We start from the raw sequence: 13,454 nt of genomic DNA on the forward strand, positions 1-13,454 counted from the left end.
GGGTGTGTCCCTCTCTGGGCAGACAGAAGGGTTTTCACAGAACTTTCCTCCTCTTTTGGGAAATGCACGCCGGCACAGTTTAGCCCAATACCAAGAAATGTCCTTTTCATCAACAACAGTGTACTTATTATAATGCAAGTTTAACCTGCCCGATGGGAAGAAACAAGAATGGGAGTCTTTCAGTGTCAATTTCAGCCGCAAATGAACTTTTACTCAATCCTGATCCAAAGGTATGCAGGGACACATTTATCTGTTCTCACTATTCATGACTCACTGCTTTATCTAATCTAGCTGTGGAAAGTCTTCACGTTTAGCTGTTGTCTGAACTGCAGAGGTTTTTGTTGACTGGCTCCAATCTAAACTGTAAGTCACATTGTTACTTTCAGCAGATACACATCACATTCAGGTACCACATATCAATTACAATTTCTAAACAATCTGCATTGCCAACTCCTGTCACGACTCTTCAGAGACAGTTTTCCGTAGCTATTAGTACCTTTAAAAATAACCGCATACTTTTGAACTCCTATGACACGTAAGTGTGTATCATCATCTGAGTTTTTTTCACAGAGCTTTACTCTGCTGCTTCTGTTTCCTTTTTTCCTTTTACCAACAGAAATATAGTTTGACACAACAGCAGCGTGTTATGTTCATTTTGGAGTAGCACATTAGAAAAGCTTTGATGAAAAGGGAAAATTAGATAAAAGAGTCGAGTTAAATGGATTATGGAAGTTGCCAAATAAATTCTGATGTCGCAAACGTTTAACTGGCATGACTGGTCAGCTGTTCCCACTTTCTGCGTCATCTCATATATATATATATATATATCTCTCTCGTCTTTGTCTCAAGACAGCGTTAAACATGGCCAATACTAGCCGACATGAAAGAACAATTAATACTTTCCTAACTTTCCTAAAATCCCTGAAGACTTCTCTCCATTTTCCTCTCATAGACTTGTTTTGTTTCTGGTTGGCGACCTCTACTTCTTCTAATCTGTTAATTGGCAGATTACAGCCATGCGTAAAGCGTAGCCTATGCTGCTAACTTCTGACCAAACTATGCAACTACAGTAGTTTATTTGCCACCAGTTGGTGGAAATGCACCTAATTTGCATTTCTTATTTGCAACATTTTAAAAGTCTGCTTAAAATTCACATGACAATCGGATGGAAGTGCAGCTTATGTCACAGCTGTCAACAAGTATGCTTTAAGGCTTACTGTGATTGACAGGTCGCTGCCGCTACCAGAGCCGTATACGGCATCTCTATGTAAATCCTTCGCATTCCAAATATGGTAACTTCGGTTCATTGGTTGCGAAATATACAACGGCAAAATTGCCGAACTCGAGGTTTCATAACGGCAGTCCACAAAGCAATGTGTGACGTCACGATGACTAGTCCACTTCTTCTAAACAGTCTATGATTGAGACAAATACACAGATTTGTTTACAACACCAATGAATCTGTCATCTCTCCTCTCTCTTTCTTATTAGCAAAGATCAGAATACAAAACATTCAGGATGCACTGACCATCACATTTGCCGGTTAAACGTTGACAGCGGCTGACCATCACTCTTATTCCATGAGGAACATGATAACAGGCCAAAAACAACAGCCCCCCGTGCTGCTACCTTGATGTGGTGGGGAGGCTTGCGTGCCTCAATGACCCTGTGAGCTATACTGACGGGGGCTTAGGTCCCTGGCAGGTTTAACCATGCCGGGCAGGTTACGGGTGAGGGGTCTGACAAAAGGCGGCACCTGGTCCTCCAGGTTTGGGAGTTGGGCTCAGGGTTAACAGCTCTGTCCTGTAAAAAGAAGTATTGTTACGGAAACAGCAACAAAAGTATCAAAAGCAACTAGATGTGATGGGTTTCCAGGTGTATCAATTGATGCCAGCATGAATGCCAGTGGTCAAAGCCATAAGGAAGCCACTGACAGGAAGTTGGAAGTTCTTCATATCAAGCACTAGACAAGGATAGGCTATTGGAATGTGCGTACAATGTATGAGTCAGGGAAACTTGCACAAGTGACAAATGAGATGAGAAGATACAACCTACACATACTAGGAGTAAGCGAAAGCAGATGGACAGGATCGGGACGTCTCAGAACCAGTACAGATGAAACAGTATTATACTCAGGGAGGGATGATGGCCACCATTCCGAAGGAGTAGCCATCATTCTACAAAAAGGAGTCGAGAAAAGTCTTATAGAGTGGGAACCGGTCAATAGCAGGCTAATGAAGATCAGGCTAAAAGGAAAACAAATCAACACAACCATCAACCAGTGTTATGCTCCAACAAATGATAGTTGTGAAGAAGCAAAAGACGAGTTTTATGAGCAGTTACAAGCTGAGCTCAACAACACACCAGGACATGACATGAAGATAGTGATGGGGGATCTGAACGCAAAAGTTGGAAGTGACAACACCGGCTATGACAGGGCCATGGGAGGACAGGGCTGTGGCATCATGAATGAAAATGGGGAAAGATTAGTGGAATTTTGTGCCAGTTATGACCTTGTCGTCGGAGGGACCTTATTTCCACACAAGAATATACATAAATTGACTTGGAATTCACCTAATGGGCGAGACAGGAACCAGATAGATCATCTGATGATAAATGGAACCTGGAGACACTCACTGTTTGATGTCAGGGTAATGCGAGGAGCAGATGTTGCTAGTGATTATCACCTTGTGTTAGCAGTGCTGAAAGTAAAGTTAAGGAAAGCTGGGAGCAGAAAGATAGGAAGACAACAGTTTGCCACTAAAAAGTTACAAGATCCTAAAGTGAAAAGCTCCTTCATAGTGCAGCTAAAGAATAGATTTCAAGCACTATCTGACCAAAGTGATATGCAACAGGATACAGACACAGATACAGATGAGATTAACACCAAATGGGAACAAGCAAAGCAAGCATATCTAGAAACCAGTAAAAAATGTCTGGGCATCAAACAGAAGGATAGAAAGGAGTGGATAACCGATGATACATGGCAAGCCATTGATATACGCAAGAGAGCAAAGAAGAAAGTCATGGAAGCAAAATCAGATAGGCTAAAAGAAAGATATAAAACTCAATATCGAGATGCAAACAAGGCTGTGAAGAGGAAGACGCGAGCTGACAAACGGGAATATCTGGATGACCTTGCAAAACAAGCAGAAGAAGCAGCCAAAAAGGTGAGCAAGGAAAGGTCTACAAGCTAACCAAGATTATTAGCGGCAAATACAGGGGGACATCTGATATACCAATAGAAGATAAACAGGGAAAGCTTCTTACAACGGAAGCAGACCAAGAAGCTAGATGGGCGGAGCATTTTGGCGAGATGCTGAACAGGCCTCCACCAACAACACAGGCCAACATCCAAGATGCAGAAGCAGATTTGGATATCAGCATTGAACCACCAACCAAAGATGAAATTATAATGCCGATTAAATCCTTAAGAAACAGGAAAACCCCTGGTCCAGATAACCTCAATGCAGAGCTCTTCAAAGCAGACCCGAATCTGGCAGCTACAATTCTTCAACCACTTTTTACCTCTATATGGGAGAATAAGAAAATACCTGATGACTGGTCAGAGGGGATCATCATCAAATTACCAAAGAAAGGTTCTCTAAGAAATTGTAACAACTGGCGTGGAATTACACTTCTGTCAATACCAAGTAAGATCATGGCAAAGATTATTATTAATCGAATAACAGATGCTGTAGACCAACATCTCCGAAAAGAACAGGCAGGTTTCAGAAAGGGTAGAAGTTGCAACGATCACATATTCACGTTACGTAACATCATAGAGCAGTGCACAGAGTGGCAGAGGGAACTGTATATAAACTTTGTTGACTTTGAAAAAGCATTTGACTCCATTCATCGTGAAAGCCTTTGGCGTATATTGCGGCATTATGGGATCCCTGAAGATATAGTTCATGTGATCCAAAGTTTTTATACCAACTTCACATGTAGGGTTGGAAACAGTCTCCAAAAATTCCAAGTAAAAACAGGTGTGAGACAAGGATGTGTGATGTCAGCTAGGGCTGCACGATTATGGCCAAAATCATAATCACGATTATTTTGATCAATATTGAGATCACGATTATTTATCACGATTATTCATTAATTTTAGGGACAACATCTTTTTATTGCACTTTCACGTTTAAATGAACAAGAACACTGCTTCCACTTCCATTGTTGTGCTACATTCTGGCTATTGTACAAATCTTTGCATCAGACTGGTCCTTATCACAGTGCATCTCGTAGAAGGAAAATATAAATAAAATAGTATCAACACTTTTTACCCAAAATTAAATCCACAGAGCACTGCTTTCACTTCCATGTTGTGCTACATTCCAGCTAATGTACGTCTCTGCATCAAAATAAAACGTATATGGTTCTTATTCACCTGAAGCATTTGATTTACCTTTCACACGACACCCGTGACCGTCTGCTCTCTGTTCTGTTGTCTGTCTCGCTACTCTTCTACTAATACCGGAGTCGACTGCAGACAGAACTTTTTTTGAGGCTGCCGCTGCAGGGTGCGCGCATGACACCTCCCATCTCGTTCGCCCCCTGGTGGTTGGCTGACTGTTAGTTGAAGAAGCACTTGATTTGATATGTAGCAGAGCACGCATTTTAAACGTCAATATCGCTGACGATCATGCTCATTTAATTGTGGCAGCCAAAATCGTGATCGCGATTAAAATTCGATTAATTGTGCAGCCCTAATGTCAGCTTTGCTCTTCAATATTACTATTGACTGGGTAATGAGACAAACAACTGAAGACCAAAATAGAGGCATTCTATGGACACTATTTTCATCACTTGAAGATCTAGACCAGGGGTCTCAAACTCGCGGCCCGTGGGCCAATTGCGGCCCGCGAGCCGATATTGTGCGGCCCCCTACCTAACATAAAAGTGTAATGTTAATGCGGCCCGCGCGTTTTTCTCACGCGCACCTTTTTGCCGAGTTGTTGCGCGAGTCGTTGTGGGCGTTTTATATTTACAACGTGAATTAGCGAAACTCGTCACTTGGTTGAAACGTGATTCAAGAGTGACACCAAGTGGAAGGAAAATATATCTCACCCAGTCCCAGTCATGTCTTTCTCAAAACCTGCCGTGAAGAGAAAAGTTGGCGAAGAGCACAGACAATTCCAGGAAAAGTGGGAGACGGAATATTTTTTTGTTGAGCACCGGGGCACTCCGACGTGTCTTATATGCACAGAGAAAGTCGCGGTACATAAGGAGTACAACCTCAAACGTCATTACTGAAAGAGACATGCCGAGGAGTATACAAAATACCAGGGAGATGAGAGAGAGGCCCGGGTCGGCGATCTTAAAACATGTTTACTGAGGCGACAAGATTTTTTTAAGAAAGCGAGTGACGCGGCAGTTGAAGCGAGCTATGTGGTGAGTGAGATGATCGCCAAGGCGGGAAAGCCATTCAAAGAAGGCGAGTTCATAAAAATTTGCATGTTACAGGCTGCAAGTATAGTCTGTCCGGAAAAAAAGAGTCATTTTAGCAACATCAGCCTTTCAGCCAACACAGTGGCAGAGCGCATTTCTGACCTGTCAGGTAACATATATGATCAACTGCGGGAGAAAGCCAAACATTTCTGTGCACTCTCAGTTGCTCTTGATGAGAGCACAGACATCACTGACACTGCGCAGCTCGCAATGTATGTCCGCGGAGTTGATGACAGTTTTGAAGTGATGGAGGAGTTGCTCACAGTGATTCCAATGCATGGCCAGACCACCGCTCAGGAGATATTCCGCCAGCTGTGTGATGCCATTGTGGATGCCGGTTTAACATGGAAGAGGTTTGCTGGAATAACAACCGACGGAGCACCATCAATGACAGGGAGGAAAAATGGACTGGTGGCACTTGTTCAAAGAAAACTGGAAGAGGAGGGTGTGGAGGAGGCCATTGCCCTGCACTGCATTATCCATCAGCAGGCCCTTTGCAGCAAATGCCTGAAGTTTGACAATGTGATGTCTGTTGTTGTGAAATGCATCAACCATATTAGATCCAGGGGCTTAAAGCACCGGCAGTTCCGCGCCTTTTTGGAGGAAATAGAGTCAGCATATGAGGATGTCCTCTACTTCACCGAGGTACGTTGGCTCAGCAGGGGAAACGCCTTGAAGAGGTTCTTTGAGTTGAGAGCAGAAGTGAAAGCCTTCATGGAGAAGGATGGGATGGCTGTTCCTGTGCTAAGTGATCCCAAATGGCTCATGGACTTAGCTTTTCTTGTTGACATCACACAGGAGCTGAATGTACTGAACAAGAAGTTACAAGGCCAAGGGCAGCTTGTCAGTGCTGCCTATGACAACGTCAGAGCATTCTCCACAAAACTTGTGTTATGGAAAGCCCAGCTCTCTCAGACAAACTTCTGCCATTTCCCAACATGCAAGGCACTCATGGGTGCGGGGCACACCATTCAGTGGTGAGAAGTATGCTGATGCCATTGTAAACCTACAGGAGGAATTTGATCACAGGTTTGCAGACTTCAAGACACACAGAGACACTTTTCAAATTTTTGCTGATCCCTTCTCCTTTGATGTGCAAGATGCCCCTCCTGTGCTTCAAATGGAGCTCATTGACCTGCAGTGCAATTCTGAACTCAAAGCCAAGTTCAGGGAGGTGAGTGGAATAACAGACAAGCTTGGACAATTTTTGAGAGAATTGCCCCCCACCTTCCCTGAGCTTTCCAGGATGTTCAAGCGGACCATGTGCCTTTTTGGGAGCACATATCTGTGTGAAAAGCTCTTCTCAACCATGAACTTTAATAAGTCAAAGTACAGGTCCAAACTTACTGATGAGCATCTTCAAGCCATACTGAGGGTCTCAACTGCTTCCTCCCTCAAGCCAAATGTGGCTGAGCTGTGTGAGAGGAAGCGCTGCCAGGTCTCTGGTAGCAAGGAGTAGGCAAGAGAAGCCTATGTTCTGAAGAACCGTTCATGTTCTGAAGAACCCGTTCATGTTCTGAAAAACCCGTTCATGTTCTGAAGAACCTGTTCATGTTCTGGAGAACCGTTCATGCTCTGAAGAACCCATTCATGTTCTGAAGAACCGTTCATGTTCTGAACTGTTATTAATGAAGATTGGATCAGTTGTACTTTTTTTTGGAATACTTGATGCGGCCCAGCCTCACCCAGACTCTATCTCCAGCGGCCCCCAGGTAAGTTGAGTTTGAGACCCCTGATCTAGACTATGGAGATGATCTCTCTCTTCTTTCACATACTCATCGACACATGCAGGAGAAAACATCCCGCCTCAGTGATTTTGGTCAGAAGATTGGCCTGAAGATCAGAAAAAAGAAAACAGAAGTGATGACTCTGAACATTCCCAATCCCTCACCAATTCAGGTTAACGGAGAAGATCTCCCTAAAACTGACGAGTTCACATATTTGGGCAGCACTGTCAGACACGATGGGGGCACAGATAAAGACATCAAGAATCGTCTTAATAAGGCAAGGAACGCTTTCAAAGTACTGAATAACACATGGAGGTCACAGCAGTACACCATCAAGACCAAATTTAAATTGTATCAGAGCTGTGTTTTATCCACCCTATTGCTCTATTATAATAATATATGATATTAATATAAAACCTATTGTACGGTTCTGAATGCTGGAGAATGACACAAGAAGACCTCAACAGACTATCAACCTTCCACACCAGAGTTTAAGACGAATACTGCACATTTTCTGGCCAAACACCATTTCAAATAAAGAACTGTAGGACAAATGCCAACAAGAAGGCATGGAGACCATCCTAATGAGAAGAAGATGTTAATGGATAGGACATGTGTTGAGAAAAGATCTTGCTGATATTACAAGAACAGCCTTACATTGGACACCAGAAGGGAAAAGAAAAAGAGGCTGACCAAGAAACACACGGTGAAGAACTGTGGAGAAGGAGATGCAGAGCCTAAACCACTCATGGGCCACTATCCAGCGACTCGCCCAGGACAGACAGGAGTGGAGACTTTTGTTGCTGCCCTACATGCCAAGAGGCATAAAGGGAAATGATGATGAGGCCAAAAAGAAACTTGTCTGTTGTCTGGTTGATGTGCTCTCTGCAGCCGGTGTATGTACATGGCCAAAGATCAGCGTTTGTGTAGTTCCAACAAATCCAACAGAGTGACACATCGTCTCCCTGATCGCGTCTCATTTCAGTCCCATTCTCCAGTTAGACTTTCATCCCCATCATCTCAATAATCCTAGCTTATTTAATATTTTTGAACCAGAACCAAGTTGCTAATGAAAAATAAGGCGTGTGAAATTCATATGCTATAGCTGTTGCTCAGATACATATTTAATCAACGTTTAGGTAAATATAAGTCTCAGATTTGACGACACCCAGCATTTAAGGACTCAAAAGGAGATCGGGGCCAAAAAGACTTGATCGGGACATCCCTAAATACTATGAATCAATGCACTGGACTGACTGGGTATGGAATCAACCTGAAATCCAGTTCTTATCTCGTCTTATGCTCTGTACATACACGGTATGCCAGTGTTTATTTCAGACACACAATGCGTGTGGCCACATTGATAACGGTAACAATTTTCCAGCAGCTGGAAGCCGCTGCTATGGACACTGAACAGACGTCGTGGGAAAAACTACGTAACATGTTCTTCCCCTGGAGGTTCTCTATACTTGCTGTTTGTTGGTAGTCGTGGGGGCTTTCCGGCTCTTGGTCAGCAGCATGTGGACGTCTAAGTCGGGCATTTACAGTGACTCATTTTGGCCTTATTGCCTTTGCTGTTGCAATAAATAGTGTTGTAGGACAAATTGAAGCCAAATGTTGCCTTTCTGTTATACTGTCTCAACCAGAATCATGCGTTTCATTTCTGCGTTCGATTCTGATGGTGTTGGTGTTTATTGTGTCCACCCCGGGTTTATGCAGGGGGGGGGGGGACAGCTATGTACAGTTGGTCGTGGTGTCGGTGGGTGTCAGATGTCAGAAATGTGTAGGGAGACGTGTGTGAGTATCATGTTCTGACCGTCTGTGAATGAAAAGGATAACCTTCTTAGCCCCTCCCCCTGTCACAAACAGCCTCAATAAGTGCAGGACAGTGAAAAGCCATGAACTGATACAGTGGAAGCGTCAATCATTTCCAGCATCTTTCCTCTAGGCCCCCTTCTGTTTCTGCTGAACTTGCGTGGCTGATATTAAAGTTCAGCTACTTGGCGTATTGAGAGATGTATGAGACAAAGCTGAACTGGCATCATGATATGCGTGACTACGTTTTCAAGCGCAGGCAGAAGTATTGACGTGTAAAAGGGTGATCAGGGGCCATTCCACATCCCTTTATGGCGAGATCACCACTTTACTTGCTCCTAAAACAATTCATGGAGCCAATACGGTTTCATTCATAATGTCAGCACTAAGCGTCTCATGTATTTGCAAGTAGCTCTAAACCTGAAATGGAGTTGTAGTTTGGAATAAGCCCTGAACCAGCATTCTCCAACAAAATTGTATTGTAGGAAGACACGCGTTGGCCTTCAAAAGGGAGGACAGTGTCACCTGAGTCTGCTGAGTCAAACGCCGTTTCATGGATGACTGGCGGGCAAATGTGCCGTTACCTGAGCCGGTCGAGGTGTGGCTGTGTCTGTCCATGTGTGCAGTGAAGTCATTACAGAGAGATACCATGCAGTGAGGAGAGTTTACCTTCATTATCATCGTCCCAATGGATTTCTCGTAGACGTTACGTTGCTCTGCAGACTACAGGTGTCACGATTTAGATTCTAAATCCATCCAAATGAATGTTCGATTTTAGACCTTCACAGTCAAAAGCAGGATGGGCGAGTTTGTTTTTGTTTGTCTCCACCCTCGCCTCTTCATGCACGTCTATAGACGAAAGATAAAGACACAGGGCCGGGGGATATGGAGAAAATCATTTATCAGGAGATTTTTGATAAATAATCATCAATAATATGGATATAATGACTAATGTGGAGGCTGAAATCTTCCCCACCGAGAGAAGGCCGGAGAGCACGCTCCACTGTTGTTCTACAGTAGAGTCGCTACTTAATAAATCTACCATAAACTGGTTTACAATTAAAAAGTATTTAATCCTACTGAAGCTAATACAATTACAGAATGAAGTACACTACTAACAGAATATATAATATATGATCCGCGCGGAAAAGCTATTCACTCGCGACTCAGCCTGGAAACACAGATGTTTCCAGGCTCAGAGCCGAGAAGAAAGAGTGAATTCCTTTCCAGCACTTCCTCTTACAGTTTGAAATCCCCTCCCTTTTGTCCATCTTAATTCCTATTGGCTAATTTCGGTTGCCTCCTCCTGGCATCAGGCTTCCGAAAACCCTCGAGCGGGTACAACCTGCAAATGTCTGTCTAGAAGTCTGACTTTCCCTTGGCTATTCTTCACAGTTTAATACATTCAATGACTGTCTTTTATGGCTTAACACTTCTACAATAAACATTCTATATAAAGATAAGGATTTGCAACTTTTGGTAAAAGCTTCACAAGTTTCACAAGCAAATATAAAGGTGCTACTAAGATACACTTCTAACTACAAATTCTAAAACACTTCTAATTATGATTTCTTAATTATGAATCATAAAACACTTCTATTATAATTTCTTAAAACATAGTTCTAAACCCAAATTTCCTACACTAAGTGGGTAAAGTCAAATAAGAGCAGTCTTGTAAGATGCTGTAATGGAGCCTTTAAAACCAGCAAAGGCAACACTTATGCCATATTATGATATAAGGAAATCCAAACTCCAAGACGATATCTGGTCTCATATCACGATATTGATATAATATCGATATATTGCCCAGCCCTAGCATGTCTACATCGCTTTGTACGGTAAAGCATGTGGGCGTCAACATGGTGCATTCAGGTGTACCTCGTAAACTCTGAGAAGCTCAAGCTGTCGTTGTACCCCCCTGCCATTTAGTGGATCCTTTTGTTGTTGTTAAACATTTACATGTGACCATACGGCCTTAGTGTGTGGCCTTAAAAGTCACATTGATCCGTGCCCCCCCACCACAGTTTCCCTTCAACACCTGAGTGTTTTCAGAAAGGAAACCATTTCACACTCCGACATTTGGAAAATCTGAGTGAGTAGAACTTGTTTCCACTCAGCTTCACTTGAGTCAGTGCTTGTAAAAAAACAACAACAAAAAAAACCTTTCCATTTGCCAGTTCCCCACCAATTATACTGGTTACGGTAAACACTGCCCGGTGTTTTAGATCGGTGCCACTTGGCAGATGTTATTTCAGCCTGTTGGTGAAAGTGCGTACAAATCATGGAACAAATAGTCTGTCATGATGGCGGTGTAACTGGTGAGCAGAGCGTCATTATTAGTCTCTCGCTATCTGCTGCATAATGGTGGGAGCAGTCAGTCAAATATGGGCCATCCTATTGCCAGTGTGTGAGTTTGTATTCTGTCGACTCAAAACTTCCAGCAGTCCCGGTAACAAATGTAAGGTCCATTCTTCAGGCGGCTCGTGTAAGGACATAATCTGTCACAAACAGCAAAATGTCTCCCGTGAGATGCCGTAGTTGCAGCATTTCTGCTGAATGGATAAGTGACGTCATGTTCTGCTCTCACACTTGAGCCCTAACAGCTTATAGGGAAACACAGTGTAGTATATGAAGGGGTTTTCTTTTGCCTACCTTCTGGCCTCTGTCAGTCAAAAATCCTGCAATGCAGTTTTAAGAGCAGGAGGAAGTGATAGAGGGAAGGTGTCATGTGACAAAGGCTATGACCCAAACTCACATGACACAATGAAGAGATGATGTCGCGGCTTGTTAGCCACCATGACTTCTTTTTCATTGTGTTTTCCACAGTCTTGCATTCAGTACAGTGATCCTCACAGGAGAGTTGTCCTTCCTCATGCCTCCTCCAGAGGGCGCAGTCAATTACTGGTGTCCGTTCAGTGCATGCTTCAAAGCTCTGGAGCAGGGCAGAGGGATGATGTCACAGTGAGCTTTTGTGACCTTGCTGCTGTCAGATTGTACCAGTGGTTTGAACTGTTGATTTGTCCGTGTCCTGCAGAACAATGTGCACTTCTCTATGGAGATTCAATCAGTATTTATTTGCAATTAATATGACATTGTATGCGTCATTTTACTCCTGTGTTTACTAAAGCTCAGCCATCTTGAACAGCAACAAACCACATTACAGGTTGTTGTTATCTTGTCTTGGTTATATTAAAGGACTTGTTAATCAATTGGAGGGTAACAACAGGTTGAATCCCCCTTTTGTTTACATTTTGATCATGTGTTGTGCTTTCAGAATGAATTGGAATATTGAAATTCCTTTTTCCCCATTTGGGCCCTCAAACATCTCTTCACAGTCTAATCTGTTATAAAGCATCCATACCGTGACAGAGAAGAGGAGCGGTGGAAAGAAGGAAACAACAGGTGGGATCACCTCCGTTGTGATTAAGGCTACATCCACACTAATACGTTTTAATACTAATACTAAAACGTATTACGATCTCCGTCCACACGGCGTTTCAGCATCGTTTTCAAATGATCTCTCCCTGAAAACGAATATCACGTGACTATTCACGTACACTGGGCATGCGGGTGGGTGCCGATGTAAACAGGAAGTAGTCAGTAGTGGTCTTTAAGAATGAAAGGTCGTGTTTGAGACTTAAGACCTTCTCTAAAATAGTCCTCTATAATAGTTCGTGGGAAGTTTTAGAAGTGTTATTTTTCAGACTTAGTTACAGCGCTGCGGGTCTTTCTCTCTCTTTCTCCCTCTCTCTGTCTCACACATCTAATTTACTTTAATATTAATACTTGCACATAAAGGTTTACTAGATTATGGGTCTGTAAATGTGGTCAACACACGTCTCTCACTCGTTTCCTCGGTTTCGTTGTGTCTGTTCTCACTCGTAGCTCTGCTGGTGGCTGAAGTCTCTGTCCTACTGGAGAGCAGTTCACGTGTTGTTCCTTTATAGTTTGTGTGTGGATTTCACAATAGTTGTGCAGAACAAAATAAGCATTAATAAGGACAGGAAAGTCCTCCGTTTTGTGTCCATCGTCCCCCTCAACACCGCTAACCGTGACTTCAGACGTCTGCTCCGTAGGGCTGATAACGCCGCTGGTCACGCCGCTCGCTAATCGCTCCAATAACAGCTGCTTCCTCCGTAATAATGCAGACTTTAACTGCACAACAGCTGCTAGTAAAGACAACAAGGTCAACAACGCCTGTAATCAGTTGTCCATGTAAAATTAACCTGGTAGTCGATCGATAATCAAGGCTGTTGTTGTTTGTGATCTTCCGGTAAAAGGTCACGTGATAGGGGCGTGACCAATCAGGGAAGGACACGTCGTGACTGCGAAGAACCAATCAAGTAGCGAACGCAGGTGTGGGCGTCATCGTTTCCAAACTTATCCGTTTTCCACCGTCCACACGAAGAGGCAACCCCGGCGTTTTCAAACTTGTCCGTCCTCGGGAGCGTTTTCAAACTCCTC

Source organism: Anarhichas minor, unplaced genomic scaffold, assembly GCF_050575085.1.
Source record: "Anarhichas minor isolate MPS153535 unplaced genomic scaffold, ASM5057508v1 ptg000155l, whole genome shotgun sequence".
Taxonomy (NCBI): domain Eukaryota; kingdom Metazoa; phylum Chordata; class Actinopteri; order Perciformes; family Anarhichadidae; genus Anarhichas; species Anarhichas minor.